At 42.7% G+C, this 22,445-nt stretch overlaps 1 protein-coding gene across 1 annotated transcript in view; it reads left to right on the top strand.

Annotated features, from left to right (window-relative positions):
• Ube2r2 (ubiquitin conjugating enzyme E2 R2) overlaps window positions 1-22,445 on the top strand; it is a 65,289-nt gene that overhangs the window by 2,935 nt on the left and 39,909 nt on the right. The window lies entirely within an intron of this gene.

Below are 22,445 nucleotides of genomic sequence, written 5' to 3'. Positions count from 1 at the left end.
TGGGTTCCATCTCCAATACTGCTCAAACCCAGACAAGTCCCTGAAATCCTAGCAGTCAGGAAACAAAGGCAGGAATTATGCAAGCAAGTTAGAGGCCAGTCTAGTCTCCATAGTAAGGTCTAGGCCAACCAGGACTACATAGCAAGAGGAGGTGAAAAGAGAGAAAAAAGGCTTTATGTCCTATTTAATGTTTTTGTGTGTGTGTGTGTGTGTGTAGTCCTGACTGTCCTGAACCTAGCTCTGTAGACCAGATTGGCTTCAAACTCAGAGATCCACCTGCCTGTCTCTTCCGGAGTTCTGGGGTTAAAGTTGTGCACCACCAAGGCTGGTTCATGTCCACCCTTTTAAGATTTCTTTTCCTTCCTTCCTTCCTTCCTTCCTTCCTTCCTTCCTTCCTTCCTTCCTTCCTTCCTTCCTTCCTTCCTTCCTTCCTTCCTTCCTTCCTTCCTTCCTGTTTTTCTGTAGCTTTGGAGTCTGTCCTGGAACTCTGTAGACAAGGCTGGTCTTGAACTCACAGATATCCACCTGTCTTTGCCTCTGAATGCTGGGATTAAAGGTGTGTGCTCCGTAGACAAGGCTGGTCTTGAACTCACAGATATCCACCTGTCTTTGCCTCTGAATGCTGGGATTAAAGGTGTGTGCCACCACCGTCCTGCAAAGGCTTCTCTTATACGCACGTGTAGCATGTGTGTGCTTGCTTAGTGGTTTTGGAGTTCAAAAGAGGGCATTGGATCATCTGCATCATTGGATCAATTGGAGTTATAGGAGGTTGTCAGCCACCTTGTGGGTGCTTGGAATTGAACCTGAGTCCTGCAAGAGCAGCGATGCTCTTAGCTATTGATCCAACCTTTCAGCCCCTGTTTACATCTTTGTTGGGGGTGTGGGGTTTCGAAACAGGGTTTCTTTGTGTGTCTTGGCTGTACTGGACTCTGTAGACCAATCTGACCTCAGACTTAGTGATCTGCCTGCCTATGAGTGTTGGAATTGAAGGCGTGCACCGCCATGACCAGTTTAAATTAATATTAGGATATGTGTGCTCTATTTTTTTTCTGTCCTAATTTTTTAAAAATTGTGTTTATGTGTGAATATGGGTGAGCAGAAACCACACCTTGTTTGTGAAGGTCAGAGGACAGCTATAGAGTGTAGTTTTCCCCTTCCACCTATATGTGGGTTCTGGGGATTAAACTCAAATTTACAAGCTTGTATGGCAAGAACTTTACCTGCTGATCCATCGTGTACTAGTTTTTTTCTTTTGTTTCTCTGTGTTGCCTGTCTTGGAACTAGCTCTGGTAGACCAGGCTGGCCTTGAACTCAACCGAGATTGCCTGCCTCTGCCTCCCTAGTGCTGGGATTAAAGGTGTGCTCCACCATTGCCCGACCCCTGTACTAATTTTTTTTTTTTTTTTGGTTTTTCGAGACAGGGTTTCTCTATGGTTTTGGAGCCTGTCCTGGAACTAGCTCTTGTAGACCAGGCTGGTCTCGAACTCACAGAGATCTGCCTGCCTCCGCCTCCCGAGTGCTGGGATTAAAGACGTGCGCCACCACCGCCCAGCTTGTACTAATTTTTTGATGCTGGCGATTGAACCCAGTGCTACTCAGTCTGCCACTGGCCTGACACTGAAGCTGTGCACTCATCATTTTTACCTGTAGTTTAAGAAAATGACACCCATTCCCCACCCCAATCCAAAGCCCCTTACTCAATCCCAGCACTCGGGAGGCAGAGGCAGGCGGATCTCTGTGAGTTCGAGGCCAGCCTGGTCTACAAGAGCTAGTTCCAGGACAGGCACCAAAGCTACAGAGAAACCCTGTCTCGAAAAACCAAAAAAAAAAAAAAAGTCCCTTACTCCCATGTTTCATATTTGTTGTGTCAGTGGCAGCCTGTGATCCAGGATGAGATTCTGGTTATGTAGCTCATGATGGCCAGGAGCTTTGCAACTTGTGCTGACTTCCAGCTCACCTCATCACCCTGTTCTCAGCCTCTGAAGTGTCTGTGCTACCCTGTTCTAGTAAAGTATGAACACTTTTCGTTTTTTGAGACACGGTTTCTCTGTGTAACAGCCCTAGTTGTCCTGAAACTTGCTCTGTAGACCAAACTGGCCTTAAACTCACAGAGATTTGCCTATCTCTGCCTCCCAAGTGCTGGGATTAAAGGCGTGCACCACCACCGCCTGCCTGGCCTTTTTTTTATTTTGTAAAGACATGCCTTATATAACCTAGGTTGACTTGGCTTGAACTTTCTACGTAGCCAGGGATGACCTTAAACTTCTGATCTTCTTGCCTCCCACCCCCCAAGTGCTGGCATTACAGGCCTTTGTCACCATTGAACCCAGGGTATGATGTATGCCGGGGAAGGACTGTGCCAGTTGTTACATCCTCAACATCCAAATGAAAAATCTTTTAAAAATACTGTGTGTGTGTGCGTGCACGCGTGTGCGTGCGTGTAAGAGAGGAGAGAGTGTCTTTGTCTGTTTGCCCTGGTTGGGGTGCTTTCAGAAGCCAGAAAAGGACATCAGATCCCCTAGAATTGGAGTTGAGAGGGTTATGAGCCTATTAATACGGTTCTAGAAACTGATCTTGGGTCCTCTTGAAAAAAAGCAAATGCTCTTAACTACTGAACCATCATTCTCACCCTCAGAAATTCTTTACTTTGGGGTGGGGTTATTGAAACAGGATTTCTACAAAGTCCCCAGTGTCCGACCTGCAACTCAATACCTAAACTAGGCTGGCCTTGAACTTACAGAGATACGCCTGCTAAATTCCAAGATTGAAGGCTGCCACATCTAGCCTTCAGAAATTCTTTAAAATCTATTTATTTTTATTTTTATGTCTCTGAGTGTTTTGCTAACATGTATGTCTGTGCACCCTGTGCATACCTGCTATTCATGGAGGACAGAAGAGGCCACCAGATCCTCAGGAACTGGTGTTACAGATGGTTATGAACTGCTGTGTGGGTGCTGGAACTTGAACCCTGGTCCTATGGAAGAGCGGCCAGTGGCTTTTATTGGCTGAGCCAACTCCAACTCCTAAAATTCTTTTTATTGCATTATACACACACACAGCATTTGTTTCCTTTGTTTTCAAGAAAGACTTTCTCTGTGTAGCCTTGGCTGTCCTGGAACTTGATCTGCAGGCACAGACTGGCCTGGAACTCAGAGTTTTGCCAGCCTCTGCCTCCTGAGTATTTAAGATATATTTTCATATATTCATTTTAATTCCAGCACTCTGGAGGCAGAGACAGGTGACTTTGAGACCAGCTTAGTTGACATAGTGAGTTCCAGGACATCCAGAGCTCTATATAGAGACATCTGAACTCAAAAAACCAAAGTAATTTTTATTTTTATTTTACATGTATATGTGAGTGCTTGTATGTGTGTGTTTGTGCATAATGTGGCCTGTGTCTGAGGAGTCCAGATGAGGGCATTGGATCTCCTGTAACTAGAGTCACAGGTAGTTGTGAACTTCTAAATGAGTGCTAGGAACTAAATCTGGTTCCTATTGGGTCTTAAAAAGCTGAGGCATCTCATCCATGTTGGGCCTGTTTTTTTCGAGACAGGGTTTCTCTGTGGCTTTGGAGCCTGTCCTGGAACTAGCTCTTGTAGACCAGGAACTCACAGCGATCCGCCTGCCTCTGCCTCCCGAGTGCTGGGATCAAAGGCGTGTGCCACCACCGCCCGGCTCCTGTTTTTGTTTTGAGACAGGGTTTCTCTCTTCAGCCCTGGCTGGCCTTGGAGTCACAAAGATCCACCTGCCTCTGCCTCCACCTCCCTAGTGCTGCTAAAGAAGTGTATCACAACCACCTGTCTGCTTTTTTTCTTTTCTTTTTTTTAATATAAGTGCTTTGCTTGCATGTATGTCTGTACTACATGTGTGGCTGATGCCTGAAAATATCTGAGCTGTCCTCCACCTGCGAGCCACCATGTGGGAGCTTGAACTCAAACTTGGGTCTTCTGCAAGAATAACAAACATTCTTAACCGGCGAGCCATCTCTCTAGCCCTGCATCTTTTTTTTTTTTTTTTAAATACTTATTTATTTATTATGTATACAATATTCTGTCTGCGTGTATGCCTGAAGGCCAGAAGAGGGCACCAGACCTCATTACAGATGGTTGTGAGCCACCATGTGGTTGCTGGGAATTGAACTCAGGACCTTTGGAAGATCAGGCAATGCTCTTAACCTCTGAGCCATCTCTCCAGCCCTCTAGTCCTGCATCTTATATTTAAGTGTATGTATATGCTTGCATGATCATTGTGGGAGTTAGTTCTCTGCTTTTACAATGTGGGTACCAGAGATGGAACTCAGGTCATCAGACTTGGCAGCAGATGCTTTTTTTTTTTTTTTAAACCTGTTGATCCAGCTCTTTGGTAAAATTTGAAAACTCTTAACAGATTTTTTGTTTCAGTCTTTGTGAGGAATTTGTTCAGTGGCATTTTCTGCTGTTTTTGTCCGTAAGTTATCTTATTAGTTCTTCCTTGGAAAAATGTCAATTTATGATCATCTTTTTTGCTGTTTTTCGAGACGGGGTTTCCTCTGTAGTTTTGGAGCCTGTCCTAGAACTCACGCTGTAGACCAGGCTGGCCTCGAACTCACATAGATCTGTCTGACTCTACCTCCTGAGTGCTGGAATTAAAGGTGTGTGCTGCCACCACCACCATCTGGCTATGATCATTGTTTTTGTTTTTTAAAATTTCAGTGCTTTTGTCTTTTTTTTTAAATTTATTTATTATGTGATGCCTGAAGAGGGCACCAGATCTTATTAGAGATGGTTGTGAGCCACCATGTGGGTGTTGGGAATTGAACTCAGGACTTCTGGAAGAACAGTCAGTGCTCTTACACTCTGAGCCATCTCTCCAGCCCCAGTGCCTTTGTCTTTTTTTTTTTTTTTTTTTAAAGATTTATTTATTAAGCATACAATGTACTGCTGGCAAGGAAGGCACCAGATCTCATTACAGATGGTTGTGAGCCACCATGTGGTTGCTGGGAATTGAACTCGGGACCTCTGGAAGAGCAACCAGTGCTCTTACCCTCTGAGCCATCTCTCCAGCCCCCCAGTGCTTTTGTCTTAAAACAAGGTTTTAGTGTGTTCCTCTACAGCTGCTGTGACAAGTTGGCACAGGGACTGACAAGATTACTCAGCTGGTTAAGAGTGCTTGCTACCAAAACTGGTGACCTATGTATGTTAGGCAAAGTAATCTACCACCAAGTTAGAATTCCAGCTGAAGTTACCCTTATGTGGCATAAGGTCAAGAGATCACTTAATAAACGTAGTAAGTGGAAACTGGAAAGGAAGTTATATGAAGACTACGGTATTCTATTTTAAGGGAATCTGTTATTTCTAGCTTTGAAAACACTTTCTAGGGCAACCTAATCTTTTAGTCTTCTCCCTTGCTGTTGCAGGGAGCTCTTTTTCTACCTCACTAAAGGTTTGTTTGTTCTTTTTTTTTCTTTTTTTTTATTCTTTTTTAATTAAAATTTCCACCTGCTCCCCGTTTCCCATTTTGTTTGTTCTTTTAAGAAAGCTGTCTGCCAGTCAGTTGGGGCCGGCAGATCTCTGAGTTCAAGGCCAGTCTGGTCTTATAGAGTTCAACTCAACAACCAGGATTGTTACACAAAGAAACACTGCCTTTAAAAAAAAAAAAAAAAGGAACTCTTGGGCCGGGCAGTGGTGGCACAGGCCTTTAATCCCAGCACTCGGGAGGCAGAGGCAGGCGGATCTCTGGGAGTTCGAGGCCAGCCTGGTCTACAAGAGCCAGGACAGGCTCCAAAGCTAAAGAGAAACCGTCTCAAAAAACAAAAAAGGACCTCTTTTCAAGCTGGGTGCTAGTGGTACATCCCTTTGATTCCAGTACTCGGGAGGCAGATCTCTGAGTTTGAGGCCAGCCTGGGTTACACATAGAAGTCTGGGGTAGATGGGGAGGGTGCCTTCCAGCTGAGGCCATACCTCAGTGGTACTGGTTTTACCTATCATGCTATAGGCCATGGGTTCAATCTTCACTACTACTACTACAAAAAAATTCTTTTCCTTTAGTTATTAGGCATGGTGGTTCACACCAATAATCTCAATATATGGGAGACTGAAGCAGGAGGATTGTTGTAAGTTTTTGAATTGCTGAGGTCAGCCTGTACTAATAGTTGAGACCCTCTTTCTTTCCCTTAAAAAGACAGTAAAATGCTGGGCCGTGGTTGCACACGCTTTTAATCCCAGCACTCAGGAGGCAGAGGCAGGCGGATCTTTGTGAGTTTGAGACCAGCTTGGTCTACAAGAGCTAGTTCCAGGACAGGTTCCAAAGCTACAGAGAAACCCTGTCTCGAAAAACAAAACAAAGCAGTAAAATAAAAGTTTTCTCTAGCCGGGCGATGGTGGCGCACGCCTTTAATCCCAGCACTCGGGAGGCAGAGGCAGGCGGATCTCTGTGAGTTCGAGACCAGCCTGGTCTACAGAGCTAGTTCCAGGACAGGCTCCAAAGCCACAGAGAAACCCTGTCTCGAAAAACCAAAAAAAAAAAAAAAGTTTTCTCTAGTGAACAAAGCTTGTTAGTAGTGTGGGAGTGTATGTATAAACTCCTAAGGCTATAGGCTCTTTTCTCTGTTTACTTACTTATTTCTTGTTTTATTTATTTATTTTTAAATATGTATTTTTTATGTATGTGGATGTGTTGTCGGCATGTACATGAGAGAGGGCATTGGATCATGTGGGACTTGTGAGCCACCATGTGGGTGCAGGGAATTAGACTCAGAACTTGGAAAAACAGCTAGTGCTTGAAACTCTTGAGCCATCTCCCCTGCCCCTGCTCTTGTTTATTTTTATTGCAGCTTATTTGGTATGTGTGTACCCTGAGGTCAGAGGACAACTTTTAGATTCATTGGTCTCCTCCCACCTTGGATCAAATTCAAGGCTTAGAGGGGGGAGTGTCAGTGTCTTGCTTGTTGAGCCATCCTTGTTTGAAATTTTTTTTAACTTTTTTTTTGTCTTTCCAGACAGAATTTCTCTGTGTAACCTTGGCTATTCTAGCGCTCGCTCTTTAGACCAGGCTGGCCTTACGCTCACAGAGATCTGCTTACCTCTTCCTCCCAAGTGCTGGGATTAAAGGTTTGCAACACCACTACCTGGAAAGCTGTTTGATTTTTACTTTCTTTACTTATTTTTGGTTTTTTGAGACAGGGTTTCTTTGTGTAGCTTTGGAGCCCATCCTGGAACTTGTTCTGTGTAGACCAGGCTGGCCTCGAAGTCACAGAGATCTCCCTGCCTCTGCCTCCCTAGTGCTGTGATTAAAGACCTGCGCCACCATCATCTAGCTTTGTTTGATATTTAGAGACAGATACACATGTTAGATTTGAAGTGAATGCCTGTTCTTGCCTTCACTTCACCCCCAATTCCCTTTTTTTTTTTTGGTTTGCTGTTGTTTGTTTTTCGAAACTTGGCGTCTCTGTTGCTTGGAACCTGTCCTGGAACTCCCTCTGTTTTATTATGCTGGCCTTAAACTCAGGAAATCACCTGTCTGCCTCCCAAGTGCTGTGGTGCTGTGATTAAAGGTGTGCACCACCATCGCTACCCCCAAGCTACCACACCTGGCTTCTTAGATTGTGAACTATTTAGGAAATGCTACTCAGCCAGAAAATAGCAGTTTAATTCTTCCTTCTTTCCTTCCTTCCCCTTCCTTCCTTTCTTTCTCTCTTTTTTTCTTTATTGAGACTGTGTCTGTACATAGACCTGGTTGTCCTGTAATTAACTAGAACCACCTCAACTGGCCTAGAACTCATAAAGATCAGCCTGCTTTTGCCTCTGGAATTCTGCAATTAAAGTTGTGTCACCACACTTGAAATCTTGTTTTCCAGGCAGGCCTCAAACTTCTGGGTTTAAGTGTTCCTCCTGTTTGAGCTGAGACCAGCTTTAGTACTATTTACTATTATTTTTTTGAGTTCTCTCTCTGTTTCTCTCTCTGAGATCTGAGACAGGGTCTCTATGTAGTACTCTCTTGGAACTCACTCTGTAGAACAGGCTGGCCTCAAACTCAGAGATCATTTGTTGAGACAGGGTTTCTCTGTGCAATAGCCCTAGCTGTCCTGGAACTCTGTATATCAGGCTAGCCTTTAGCTCACAGAGATGCTATGCCTGCCTCTGCCTCCAAAGTACTAGGATTAAAGGTGTGCACCAACATTGCCTGGGTCATTTGATTTTTTTGGGTTGGGAGGAGGAGGGGGGGGGTTGAGACAGGGTTTCTCTGTAGCTTTGGAGCCTGTCCTGGAACTAGCTCATATATATAATTTATTTAGATTCATTTTATGATTTTATGCTACATTGGTGTGAAGGTGTCAGATCCCTTGGAACTGGAGTGACAGACATTTGTGAGCTGCCATGTAGGTGCTGGGAATTGAACCCAGGTCCTCTGGAAGAGCAGTCAGTGCTCTTAACCACTGAGCCATCTCTCCAGCCCAGAACTAGCTCTTGTAGCCCAGGCTGGCCTCAAACTCACAGAAATCCACCTGCCTCTGCCTCCTGAGTGACGGAAGGTTTGACTAAACAACAACAAAAGAGGATGATTGCAATTTTGGTAATATAATCAATATAGCAAATTAGCATCTTTGTAAAGGCAGCCTATAACTAAATGTACATAGGAGGAAGGCTAAGAATTCCACAGCAGTGATAATGAGGGACATTAGCAAAACCTGCTGGCAATATCAGCCTCGACTTCTATGAATTTGGAGAATCTAAGGAACAAATAAACCTAATTCTGTTTTCACCTTAACTTTTACAATATTAAAAGAAGTTAAAAGCCAGGTCTGGTGGAGCTGCCTTTTAATCCCAGCACTTGGGAGGCAGAGGCAGGCGGATCTCTGAATTTGAGGCTAGCCTGGTCAAGAGAGTGAGTTCTTGGGTATCCGATGCCCTCTTCTGACTCTGGCAGGCACCAAGTGAGTGTGTGGTGCACATACTTACTTGAAATAATTGAATAAGTTTTAATTTAAAAAGTGTACAATTAAAAAAATAGTTAAAGTTGTCTCTAACAGGGAGGCATCCCTAATTAACTCTGTGCTGTAAGTGTTGCTCAGTGGTGCAGTGGAGTGTGGCATGTTTGAGGCTCTGTAACATAGTAGCTATGTCACATTCCTTGCAGCAGTCTTTGAGAACTCTCATTTCTCTGTATTCTGCCTGTATGTTTGCACTGTAAAGGGAAAATTAAGATCTGCTGTGGTGGCATGCACCTTTAATACCAAACTTGGAGGAAGTGATAGGCTTTGTGAGCTCCAAGCTTGTATGGTCTACATATAGTGAGTCCCAGGCCTGCCAGGGTTACTCAGTGACACTTTGTTTCCAAAAAGGGGTGGAGGGGCTGCTGGCAAGATGATTGTGTACAGGGTACTTTCCACTGACCCTGAAGATTTTAATACCCAGGACCCACATAGTAGGAGAGAAACAACAACTGCCAATTCTTCTGACTTACATACAAGAGTGCACACACGCAAAAATATTTCTTTTAATTACGTGTAGATATGTGTGTCTGCATGTATAGGTGAATATGAGTGAGTACAGGTTCCTAGAGAGGCCAGAGGCATCAAGAGCCCCTGGAGCTGTCCTCTGTAAGAGCTGAGCAGCACTATCTTTACCTACTGAGCCATCTTACCTCTCCAGACCTAAAGAATTCATTTGTAACAGCTGAGATGCTAACTTCACTTTACTGGAATTCAGTATTGGATTGGTCATACTTATATTTTGTTGTAAACCGAAGAATTTCATCATAATACTAATGTATTGTGAGGCTGTTGTCTTGTTTGTTTTCCGAGACAGGGTTTCTTTGTAGCTTTGGAGCCTGTCCTGGAACTACATCTTGTAGACCAGGCTGACCTCGAACTCACAGAGATTCACCTGCCTCTGTCTTCCAAGTGCTGGGATTAAAGGCATGCGCCACCACAGCCCGGGTGAGGCTACTATTTTAGGGTTGGCAGTTACAAAGTAATCATGGAAAGCTGGAGCCTGAAACAAGTTTAGCTTGCCTTCCCTCTTTCTGCTCCCCATTTCAGTCCTTAAACCCTTGTTTATATGTGCTTCTGTATAGAGTTATCAGGGCCTGAGGTTGTAGCTCAGTGTTTGGGTACTTGTTTAGGATGCACAAGGCCTTTGGTTCAGTTGATCAGCTCCTAATACTACAAAAGTAAAATGAAAATGAACAGTTTAGTAAGTTAAATATTTTTGTTTTTCTTTATATGAGCTGTTTAAATTTAGGTCCATAAACTTGGTAAGAAAATAAAAGTCAAGCCGGGCGGTGGTGGCGCACGCCTTTAATCCCAGCACTCGGGAGGCAGAGGCAGGCGGATCTCTGTGAGTTCGAGACCAGCCTGGTCTACAAGAGCTAGTTCCAGGACAGGCTCCAAAACCACAGAGAAACCCTGTCTCGAAAAACCAAAAAAAAAAAAAAAAAAAAAAAAAGAAAATAAAAGTCTAAGATAAGATGGGGGTTTTTGTTTGTTTTGTGTGTGTGTGTGTGTGTGTGTGTGTTTATCTTCCGAGGCGAGGTTTCTCTGTGTATCCTTGACGGTCTTGGAACTCACTCTGTGAACTAGGCTGCCCTCAAACTCAAGAGATCTGCCACCAAGCCTGGTGAGTGAATATATACTGTACAGAAATTCGTTTTTTAACAGTGTCAGTTAACATTTTTCTTTTCTAAAAAGACTGGTATGGAAAAAAAAAGCAATGTAAGTGCATTTCTTACTCCTGGAAGCCACTTACCTGTTCAAGATGGAATCCTCCAGAAATAGTGTATGCATATGTAAATATGTTATACTCTAAAATTAGAAGCAGCAGCTGGGTGTGGTGGTACACACCTGTACTCTGCAGGCTTAAACAGAATGATTGTCTCTTATAAGATGATGTTAAAGTGTTAACCAGATAACTCAGAGATCTCACTGCTGCCAATATGTGTGAATTAGTTGTATTATTTGTGACAGATGTACCCTAAGTGACCTAGAACTGAAGATGACTACTTCCTCAGTCTCTTGAAATGTTGGGCTACAAGTATTGTGTACCACACCACTCTGGACTTTTTATCCTGTAGTTTTATGCATTTCTATTTCATTTATTACTATTATTAGACTTAATTTTATGTATATGAGTGTTTTGTCTGCATGTATGTACATTATGTGTCTGCTTGGTGCCCCTAGAGGTCAGAAGAGGGAGTCAGGGTCCCTGGAACTAGCACTGCCATGTGGATCCTGGGAACTGAACCCGGGTCTTCTGCAAGAACAAGTGCTCCTAACTGCTGACCCATCTCTTCAGCCCTCATTTAACTATTTTTCTTTTTATTTGTTTTGAGATAACTTGGATAACCATGAACTCCTAGACTTCCTCCCTTTACCTCCTAAGTGTTGAAGTAACATACATATACCACCTTGTTTAGTTTATGCTGCATTTTAATTGCTATTTAGTGTACACGCTATAATTTCGTACTGCCTGTATTGTTGGACTTTTTTTTTGCTTTACCCTAATAAAAATTTTATTTTCCAAAGAAATTACTCCATACACCCTTATAATGTACCCATTGCAACGAAATATTGTAGATTTTAGAAATATAGCCCAGTACAGAGGTGTGTGTCCATTCATACTGGGAAGATTGAGAAGAGACATGAGTTTAGGAATTCAAGCCAATCTAGAAAACATAGAAACCTCCCATCTCAAAAAGGAACTAGTAGAGCAATGGATGTTATAACTATCATCCAGCTTTGGCCTAAAATTTTACAAATATTATTTGGTTTTATTTATTATAAATTAATAGAAATTGATTTCTATAGGTCAATATGTTTACATCTGGAAATTTTTGTAGTAAATTTAATAATTTCATAAAAGTAAAATTGAGCCAGGCAGTAGTGGTCACTCCTTTAATCCCAGCACTCGGGAGGCAGAGGCAGGAGGATCTCTATGAGTTTGAGGCCAGCCTGGTCTACAAGAGTTAGTTCCGGGCCGGGCGGTGGTGGCGCACGCCTTTAATCCCAGCACTCGGGAGGCAGAGGCAGGAGGATCTCTGTGAGTTCGAGACCAGCCTGGTCTACAAGAGCTAGTTCCAGGACAGGCTCCAAAACCACAGAGAAACCCTGTCTCGAAAAACCAAAAAAAAAAAAAATTTATTCTTACGTATATGAGTGTTTTTCCTGCATGTTTGTACCTATGTGTGTCTGGTGCTTTTAGAGATCAGAAGAGAGTGCTGATCTCCAGAAGATGAAGTTGCAAATGATGGTGAACACCATGTGGGTGGTGGGAACCAAACTTGGGTCCTTTGCAAGAACAAGTCTCTTCACAGATGAGGTCTCTCTCCAGCCCAGTGTGTGTTTGTATTTATTTATTTATTTATTTTTATTTTTTTATTTTTTGGTCTTTTTCGAGACAGGGTTTCTCTGTAGTTTTGGTGCCCGTCCTGGAACTAGCTCTTGTAGACCAGGCTGGCCTCGAACTCACAGAGATCCGCCTGCCTCTGCCTCCAGAGTGCTGGGATTAAAGGCGTGCGCCACCACCGCCCGGCTCAGTGTGTGTTTTTAAAATTGAGCAACCGAGGAGACTTTTATTCTTGATCAGCAATAGGAGAAATGGTAGGTAAAGAATAGTCACAGTGCTACATGCTGATATGTAATCCAAGCATCAGGATGCTAAGACAGAAGGATTTCTTTGAGTTTGAGGCCTTTCTGAGTTACATAGTAAGTTCGAGGTCCTGGATTTTCAGAGCAATAGGGGTGAGGTGAGAAGAAAGAAACTGAATGATTCTCAAATTTAGTTATTTTTCCTTTTTTAAAAATGTTTTGTTAGGTGGTGGTGGCACACGCTTTTAATCCCAGCACTTGGGAGGCAGAGGCAAACTCTGTGAGTTTGAGGTCAGCCTGGTACAGAGAGTTCCAGGACAGCCAGGGCAGTGACAGACAAACCATGTCACTGAAAAACAAAACAAAGCAAAACAAAAAATCAAACAAACAAAAGAAAAATTTATTTTGGACTTGAGAAATGGCTTAGCAGTTAAGAGCACTGGCTGCTCTTCAGAGAATCTGAGTTCAATTTTCAGCACCCAACTGGGAGGCCAGCCTGGTTTACAAAGTGAGTTCCAAGATAGCCAGAACTATACAAACCCTGTCTCAATAATTATCTGTCTTTTTGTCTGTCTGTCTGTCTATCGATCTATTATCTTAGTCAGTGTTATCTTAGTCAGTGTTGCTGTGCAAAGACACCATGACCATGGCAACTCTTGTAAAGGGAAACATATAATGGGGCTGGCTTCCAGTTGAGATGTTTAGTCCATTGTTGTTATGGTGGGAAGCATGTTGGCACTCAGGCAGACATGTTGCTGAGAGGTAGCTGACAGTTCTATATCCAGATCCCCAATCAGCAGGAAGAGACACTGGACTTCAGCTTTGAAACCCAAAGTCCACCCCCAAGGACACCCTTCCTACAAGGCCACACACCTCCTAATCCCTGTCAAGCAGTACCTCTTCGTTAATGACCAGGGATTCAAATATATGGGCCTATGGAGGCCATTCTTATTCAAACCACCACATTTATGGTGTTTTAATTGTCTGCATGTGGTTATGCACATGCGAGTGTAGGTGCTATGGAGGCTGAGGGCTGGAGTTGCACATTATTGTGAGCATCCTGAAATAGGTGCTGCGACTTGAACTGAAGTTCCCTGCAAAGAGCAGTAGCACTTCTAGCTGTTAAATCATCTCTTCAGTCCCCTTTCTTTTCCTTTTTGCCTGCTTGCCTTCCTTCCTTAAGACAGAGTCTCAATATTTAGCCTCTGCTGCCTGGAACTAGCTATGTAGATCAGGCTAGTCTCAAATTCATTGCGATCTGCCTTCTGTCTCCTGAGTGCAGGACTGAAAAGTATGTGCTGTCATCCTCAGCCGCTTTTCCTTTTTTAAATTAATGTTTTAGGTTATAACAGAGTAGTGGGTTACATCATGGCATCTTCATTCATATGCATACCGTATTTTGTTCTCATTTATTTCTGTCCTCTCTGCGCGCCCTCATGCCTTTCCCACCTCCAGCTGGTTCTCTTTCTTCCCACAGTCCTCCCTTCTGGGTGCCTGTCAAACTTTCCATGCCGTCTGTATCTGTCAAACATTCCATGCCGTCTGTATCTTCCACAGCCCTCAGACCATTGCCTCTCTAATCCCCTAGATTTTTTAAAAGTTAGATTTAGTGCATCTAATTTTTTGAGTCTTTATGGGTTGATTTTTAGAGTCTAAGTAACCTTAAGAGGTGAAAAAAGTCTAGTGCCATTTGAGACTATTTATTTATTTTTAGTAGAGTTAGAGATTAAGTATTCTATACTTTATTGGTCCTTTGAATTTTACTGTGTTAAAACTTCATTCTTAAGGTTAATTAACAGGATAAGGGTGTTATAGTTTGGTGAAATGCTTTAACATCATATTCCAAATATATAGGTATGAAAATAAATACTTGTTAAAAAATTTTTTAAATATTTATTTATTTATTATGTATACAATATTCTGTCTGTGTGTATGCTTGAAGGCCAGAAGAGGGCAGCAGACCCCATTACAGATGGTTGTGAGCCACCATGTAGTTGCTGGGAATTGAACTCAGGACCTTTGGAAGAGCAGGCAATGCTCTTAACCTCTGAGCCATCTCTCCAGCCCCTGTTAAAAAATTTTTAATGTTAGGTCAAGCAGTGGTGGCACACACATGCCTTTAATCCCAGCACTCGGGAGGCAGAGGCAGGTGGATCTCTGTGAGTTCGAGGCCAGTCTGATCTACAAGAGTGAGTTCCAGGAGAGGCATCAAAGCTACAGAGAAACCCTGTCTTCAAAAACAGAAACAAACAAAAGAAAGAAAACCAAACCAAACAAATTTATTTGGATGTGTATAGACTTTTGAAGGTTCGAGTACAATTTGCAGAGTTGGCTCCCTCCTTCCATGGTGTGCATGCCAGGGATTGAACTTAGATCGTCAAGCTAGTGCAGAGTTAATTTTTTTATTTTAAAGATTTATTTGCGTATGATTATTTTGGCTCATGTGCTTGATATCTGAAGAGGTCAGACCCCCTGACACTGGAGTTACAAATGGTTGTAAGCCACCATATAGGTTCTGAGAAACAAGTTTGGTTCCTCTGTTTTTTGTTTTTAATTATTTATGTGCATTGGTGTCAGATCCCCTGGAACTAGACTGATAGACAGTTGTGAGCTGCCATGTGAGTGCTGGGAATTGAACCCAGATCCTCTGTAAGAGCCAGTCTTCTTAACTGCCGAGTTGTGTCGTCGCCCTTCCCCCCCAACTAAAATAAAGACTAAAGATAGAGGCTATGAGAAAAGAAGCTTTGCCGGGCAGTCATGACATGTGCCTTTAATGCCAATGCTCGGGAGGCAGAGGGAGGATCTCTGAGTTTGAGGCCAGCCTGATCTACAGAGTGAGTTTTAAGACACCCAGAGCTTCGCAGAGAAACCCTGTCTCACAAAAAAAAAAAAAACAAAAAAAACAAACAAAAAAAAACCCAAAAATAAACAAAGAACTTTGTTATGCTGGTAAGGTGGGTCAGTAGGTAAGGGTGTTTGCCGTTGAGTCTAAAGACCTGAATTTAAACCCTGAAACCCATGTATTAAGAGGAGAGGATGAAGTTCAGTTTGTCCTTTGACATCTGCATGTGTACCCTCCTTCAATGAGTGCAATAAAAAAATTTTTAAAAATATCTCCTTGGAGCTGGGGGTAGTGACACATGCATATAATCCCAGTATGTGGAAAGCTGAGGCAAGACTTCTGTGAGTTTGAGAACAACCCAGTGCTCATAGCAAGACCTGCCTCAAAAAATGAAACAAAACAGAAAACAAGTTTCTTCTTTTTTAAAAAATATATTATGTATGCAGTGTTCTGCCTGAGTGTATGCCTGCAGGCCAGAAGAGGGCACCAGATCTCATTACAGATTTTTGAGTCACCATGTGGTTCCCAGGAATTGAATTTAGGACCTTTGGAAGAGCAGGTAGTCGTCTTAACAGCTGAACCTTCTCTCCAGCACCGTTTGTTTGTTTCTTCCCTTTCCCTCCTCCCTCCCCTCCCTTTCCTCTTCTCTCCTCCCTCCTTCACTCCCACTCTCCCTTCCTTTCTTCTTTTTCTTCTAAAGGAACTTTCCCTTCGACCGGAATTCAATTCCCCTCCATGCTATAGAATGCATGTGTGGGTCTTGTGCAGGCAGTCACAGCCGCTGTGAGGCCACTGTGCAGCAGTCCTGTCATGTCCATAAGATGCTGTTTTAGATCTTTGCCTCTTAGAATCTTTCCTTGGGGCAGGGCTGGTGGTGTGTGTGTGTCTGTCTGTCTGTCTGTCTGTCTCTCTCTGTCTGTGTGTAGGGTATTAGGGTGGTAGTGATTCACATCTTTGATCCCAGCACTAAGAAGGCAAAGGCAGACAAATCTCTTGAGTTTGAGGTTAATCTAGTCTACACTACAAAACTAGTTCAGGATAGCCAGGGTTACACAGAGAAATCCTGTCTGGAAAAACAAGGATTTCATTTGTGGCTGAGCATTCCACTGATATTGGCTTTCTACAGTTTGACCAGTTGTGAGTTTCTGTGTTAACCATTTTTAATTGCACAAAGAAACTTCTCTGATGAGATCTGAGAGTTGTACTAATCTACGGGTAGACAGATAATCAATTTAGAGGACAATAATAGTAAGTTGTTCTTTGGGGCATGTGAGCTCCCTAGTCATGGATTCTTGCTTAGATTGACAGTATGGGGAACATGTTTCCTCCTCTGGGGTGGGCCTTAAGTGCCGCCAATCCTACCCTGTGGACGTACCTTGCATGTATTGTAGTTCAACAGCTGGATGAGACTGTTGATGTCCCTTTCCATCCTCTCCAGCTGCCTACTAAAGCCTTGCAGCTTTGAGAGCTTGCCAGCAGAGGTGAAGCTTCCTTTTTTGGTTTTTCGAGACAAGGTTTCTCTGTAGCTTTGATGCCTGTCCTGGAACTAGCTTTTGTAGACCAGGCTGGCCTCAAACTCACAGAGATCCGCCTGCCTCTTTCTCCATAGTGTTGAGATTAAAGGCGTACGCCACCACCACCTGGCTTCTAAAAGTTCTTTTATGCTGCTTTTCTGATCATTTCTACCCCACATTATCCCAGACAATCACTTTAAAATTTAGTTAATAATTACTTTATGTGTACGGGTATTTTGCCAGCTTGTATGTATACCACTTTTGTCCTGATGACCCCAGGGTTACAGATAGTTGTGAACCACCATGCAGATCTAGGAATTGAACCCAGGTCCGCTGGGAAAGTAACCAGTGCTCTTAACTGTGGAGCCGTTTCACCAGCTCGTTTTTAAACTTTTTTGGGTTTTCGAGACAGGGTTTCTCTGCGTAATAGTTCTGGCTGCCCTGGCACTCACTCTCTAGATCAGGCTGGCCTTGAACTCACAGAGATCTGCCTGTCTCTGGCTCCTGAATGCTAGGATTAAAGGTGTGCACCACTGTCCCCAGCAAAATTTTATAAAATTACAGTTATATGTTTTATGTGTGTTGTTTTGTGCATACCATAGCATATGTGTCAGAGAACAACTTGTAGGATTTGGTTTTCTCTCTCAGCCATGTGAGTCCTGAGGATTGAACTCAGGTTGTCAGATTTGGCTGCAATGCCTTTACCCACCAAGTCATCTCAGCAGCCACTCACTGTAATTTAGTTTTGTACATCCCAGACATTTATATGAAAATATTCAAATGAAATAATGCAGTGTACATTCTTGGGTATGACTTATTTTGTTTGATGAGTGGCTTTAAGATTCACAAAATTTCAGTAGGTAGAATGCTTTGATTGGTTAGTGGTATCCTGTAGACAGACATTTGGATTGTTTTCACTACCTTTGGTTTGTTGTATATGCTTAATTCTGCTATTTTACTTCTCTACCCAGCCCCCAGGCAGGGTTTCTCCGTGTAGCCCTTGCTGTCCTAGAACTCACTGTAGACAAGGCTGGCCTCCAGATACCTACTTAACTCTGCCTTTTTTTTTTTTTTTTGGTTCTATTGTTTTCTTTCTTTCTTTCCTTTTTTTTTTTTTTTTTTTGTTTGTTTTTGTTGTTTTGAGACAGTATTTCTCTGTGTAGCCCTAGCTGTCCTGGAACTGGCCCTGTAATTCAGGCTGGCCTCAAACTCACAAAGATCTGCCTGTCTTTGCCTCCCAAGTGCTGAGCGTGCATCACCATTATCTCTTGAGTCCTGGGATTAAAGGTGTGCCCCTGGCCAATGCTGAGGTTTCTAATTCTTGGGTAGTGGTCAACAATTCAGTACGACACAAAAGTGGAATCTGCGAAGACACATTATAAATGATGTTGGTAAAAATGCATGTAGAACAGAAAAAGACAAATTAACAAATTGGTGAACCTATGCGAATAAATGTTTGAAGCTTATGATTATTCATTCCATTGTTTATTAGCAGATGCTTTTTAAGAGCAGGAAATATTTGCATCAGTCATGTCTAATGGACCAGTAGTGATGAGAGGGGAATTTCATTCACTTTTGAGTATTTCAAAGAATGTCCTGATGTCCCTATATATAGCAGTTCAGTGGCATGACAGGGGCTGATACTTTTTAGTTCAGGCTAGTAACTCACTGCATAGCCCACATAGACCTTGAATTCATGGTAATCCTCCTGTATTGCCTGCCCAAGTATTCGATTACAGATGTGAACCACCAAAAAAAAAATCTACCCCAAATTAGAATACAGTAGGCAAACAATACTGTAGAATATAGTAGGAAAATACTGTAGAATATAGTAGGCAAATAATACTGTAGAATACGGTGGGCAAATAATACTGTAGAATACGGTGGGCAAATAATACTGTAGAATACGGTGGGCAAATACTCTAGAATACGATAGGCAAATACTGTATTCTGATTTTTGGGTGTTTTTTTGTTTTGTTCGAGACAGGTTTTCTCTGTGTAACTGCCCTGGCTGTCCTGGAACTCCCTTTGTAGATCAGGCTGGCCTTGAACTCACAGAGATCTGTGAGCCTCTGCACCCACCTCCCAAGTGCTGGGGATAAAGGCGTGTACCACCACCACTGGGCGCCTAATTTTGTTTTTAAAGCTGAGGAAGTATCACAGACATTCTTTTCTCTTAAAAAGCATTCTGTGTGAGAGCCCGAGCATGTGCGTGCTTAGCAGGCGTTGTACACATGTGCCATGTGAGTGTGTGGAGGGCAGAGGGTAGGTTTCTGCTTTGTTGTCAGGGTCTCTCCTGTTCCTGCTGCTGCTCAGTATGTAGTTAGCTGTAGCGCCTATGGCGGCCAGAGGACGGTCTTGAGAGTTGCTCCTCGGTTGCTGTCCACCTGTTTTACCTTTTTTATTAGACAAAAGAAGAGAAAAAGAAGTTAACACATAATTATCTTTCAGAAAATGAGGTTTGTTGTCAGAAAGAACCTCAAGGCTGCTCTTTGACACTTAAAAGTGGGAAAACTTTGGAAAGGAGGTACCAGGGCTGGTGACGCACACCTTTAATCCAAGCAGAAGCAAGTGGATTTCTGTGAGTTTACAGCTAGCCTGGTCTACAGAGTGAGTTCCAGGACAGTCAGGGCTGCACAGAGAAACCCTGTCTCTAACTCCCTCCACAAAAAAAAACAAAAACAAAAATAAAATTGTCTTGTTTAACAGAGAACTATGAAGATACAACTCCTGTTCATTGTATCACTTGCAATCATTTCCTGTGCTAAAATGGAAATGTCTGTTATCTGTGCTGTGTGTGTGTGTATAAAATCTTAAATAAATAATATGCGGACTCTCTTAAATGTGACCCTGTATAAGTTTCTAGAACTTTGTATTCATCTTCTTTATAATAAGGTCCTGATGATAATAATTCAGGGGTCGTTTAGGAATTAAATGAGTTAACAATGTAATATATTTTAGAAGTATGTCCAGCACATAGGAAATGCCCACTGAATGAAGATGCTTGCTTTTATTATATACATGTGTTGTTGTGAGTGGGGTAGATCTGCATGTGTCTCTGTGGTTACGCTCTCTTGTGTAGAGGCCAGGGGCAGAAGTTGGATGTCCTCTTCCATTGCTCCCCCCATTTCAGCTAGGCTTGTTAGCTAGGCCAACCCTCCAGAATCATCCTGAGTCTGAGTTATCCCCAAGCTCCTGCAGTCATTGAGGATGTGCACCTCCACGCTCAGCCTTTGTGTGGTGCTGGACATTGTAATGCGGGTCCTGAGGTTGCACAGCAAGCACTCTACCCCGGGCCGTCTGCCCATTTCCTACTGTCATATGGTTTGCACAACAGCTTGGTGAGAAATGGGATGAGTAGAATGAAGGCTTGTAGGGCGTTTGAGACTTCCCCGGGGGTACACAGATTAGTTTGTGTTCCACGTTCTGCAGCTTACTAAGTTAGTAGGCCTTAACTATTTTACCCTGCTTCTCAAAGCACATACTTGAATTTTCAGCTGTGGAAGTCTGTTAGTTGTTTGGTAAGAGGTTCATAAGGATCCTTGCAATTGTACTGTAGTTAGGGAGACAATATAGCCTTCAGGAAGAGGTTTGATGGTCATGGCAAATAAGAGAATAAATATTACAAAATTTAGGGGGCAGGTAGATAGTGCTGGGTTTTAAGTTGAGGGCCTTATGTATGCTAGCCAAGTGCTCTCCACTAAGCTATGTATACTTTGTCCCATATATTTTCAGGAGAAAAATCAGAGTTGGGGCAGATTATAGTATACGTGCTTGAAGAGTGAGAGTGGGATGTAGTCATTAGGCTGTTTTAAGGTTGCAGCAAAGCTGAGGACCTGGACTTATAAAGTCAGGCAGGATTAGGAGTACTCTGATGTAGGTGTGTTTAAAGTGGCAGTAGGGCAGGGCGAATTGCTGGAGAGAGGTAACAAAAGTGTCATTGGTTGCTTCCTTTAGCAGTCCTATAACCATTCATCCAGTATACTAAACCAGCCTACCCTTACAGTCAGCTGAACTGCTGGACTCATGGCTTAGATGCCCTTTGCAATACCAAGTGTTATTATGTCCTGGTGGCTGATGACTTAACTGACCTGCTTGTCTCTGGCTTTAAATTTAAGATTTGACCTCCCCTCCAAATCTTCCAGTCCAGATTGCTCACTGTCTTCACATAAGAAACACACCCACTGACCAGTAGCAACATCTTTCAGTTCCTTCAGAACAGACTCTTTACCTCCAACATCAAACCACCCCTGGAAGGAGTTCTAGCCCTAGATTCAGTCATGTTTCAGTACTTAAAATAATTTTTAAAGTATTGTTTCTAATATTGAGATCATAATCATATTTTTCAGTTCATGGTTCCATCTCTGAGATTCTGAAATATTAGAGAAGGAGCCAAGGGTCTGAATCTTGCCATCTCTTGAGCTATACCTCAAGCCCCATTTTACGATTCATTATTACTTTGACTGTTGTAGGCCTTCTTTTATTTGTTGGTCTCTATGTATTCATTTCTTTTTCTCCTGCTACTCCTTGGGCAACAGATTATATTCTTTATTAGGCACTCTAGTTTTTAAAGAATTAAACACTTTGAGATGAGTTCAAAAATTTTTTTGGGGAGAGCCACTTGAAGTATCTGATGTCTCATTATTACTCTGAATATTTTAGTGTGTACCCTACAAACAAGGGTATAGTCTGTATATTCAGAATTGTTATCAACAAGAAACTAAAATGAAGTTGACTGAGATAATTCACTCATGCTTGTAATCTTATTACTTGGGAAGCCGAGGCAAATGGGTTATTGTGAGTTTGGGGTTAGCCTGGGATACAGGGCAGGACCTCTGTTCCTCATCCTCCCCAAAAGAGAAATTAAAGTTGGGACATAAGTACCATTTATACACAGATCCCATTAAGTTTGCCCAGTCATCTTAAAGTTACAGTAGCAGAAGGATGCACTTGAGTCTTTTACTGCTTCTGGCTACCTGTCTATAGAACCTTTGAGCAGGTAGCATTCCTAGTCTTGTCCTAGACTTTCATGACCTTGATGTTTGGTCACTATAGTTCCTTTATTTTTTAAACTTTCAGTTAGAGTCTGAATTCCTTCCCATTCCTGCTCTTTAAGGTGGCACATCATTTCACACGTCTCACCAATGAGAATATCTTCTTTGGTTGTTGTACATGTCTTCCAGGTTTCTCCACTACAGTTAATTTTCTGTGTAATTCATATTGCATAAAATTTTATTTCCGCAGTGCAGTGGTGGCACAGATCTTCAGTGTCAGCACTCAAGAGGCCGAGGCAGGCGGATCTCAAGTTCAAGGCCAGACCGGGGTACAGAGCAAGTTCCACTTAATGAGCCATAAAGTGAAACCTGTTTCAAAAATTAAAAACTAAGAAAATGCGAAGTTGAATAAGGTGTGTGATGGTTCATAGTTAGAATCCCAGCATTTGTTAGGTGGAAGTAGAAAGAGTAAGAGTTTGAAGCTAGACTGGGCTAAATGAAACCCAGTCTCAAAAGGAGGAGAAGGATGGGCA

Source organism: Chionomys nivalis, chromosome 16 (assembly GCF_950005125.1).
Source record: "Chionomys nivalis chromosome 16, mChiNiv1.1, whole genome shotgun sequence".
Classification (NCBI taxonomy): Eukaryota; Metazoa; Chordata; class Mammalia; order Rodentia; family Cricetidae; genus Chionomys; species Chionomys nivalis.
This window is presented reverse-complemented; position numbering and strand designations above follow the sequence as displayed.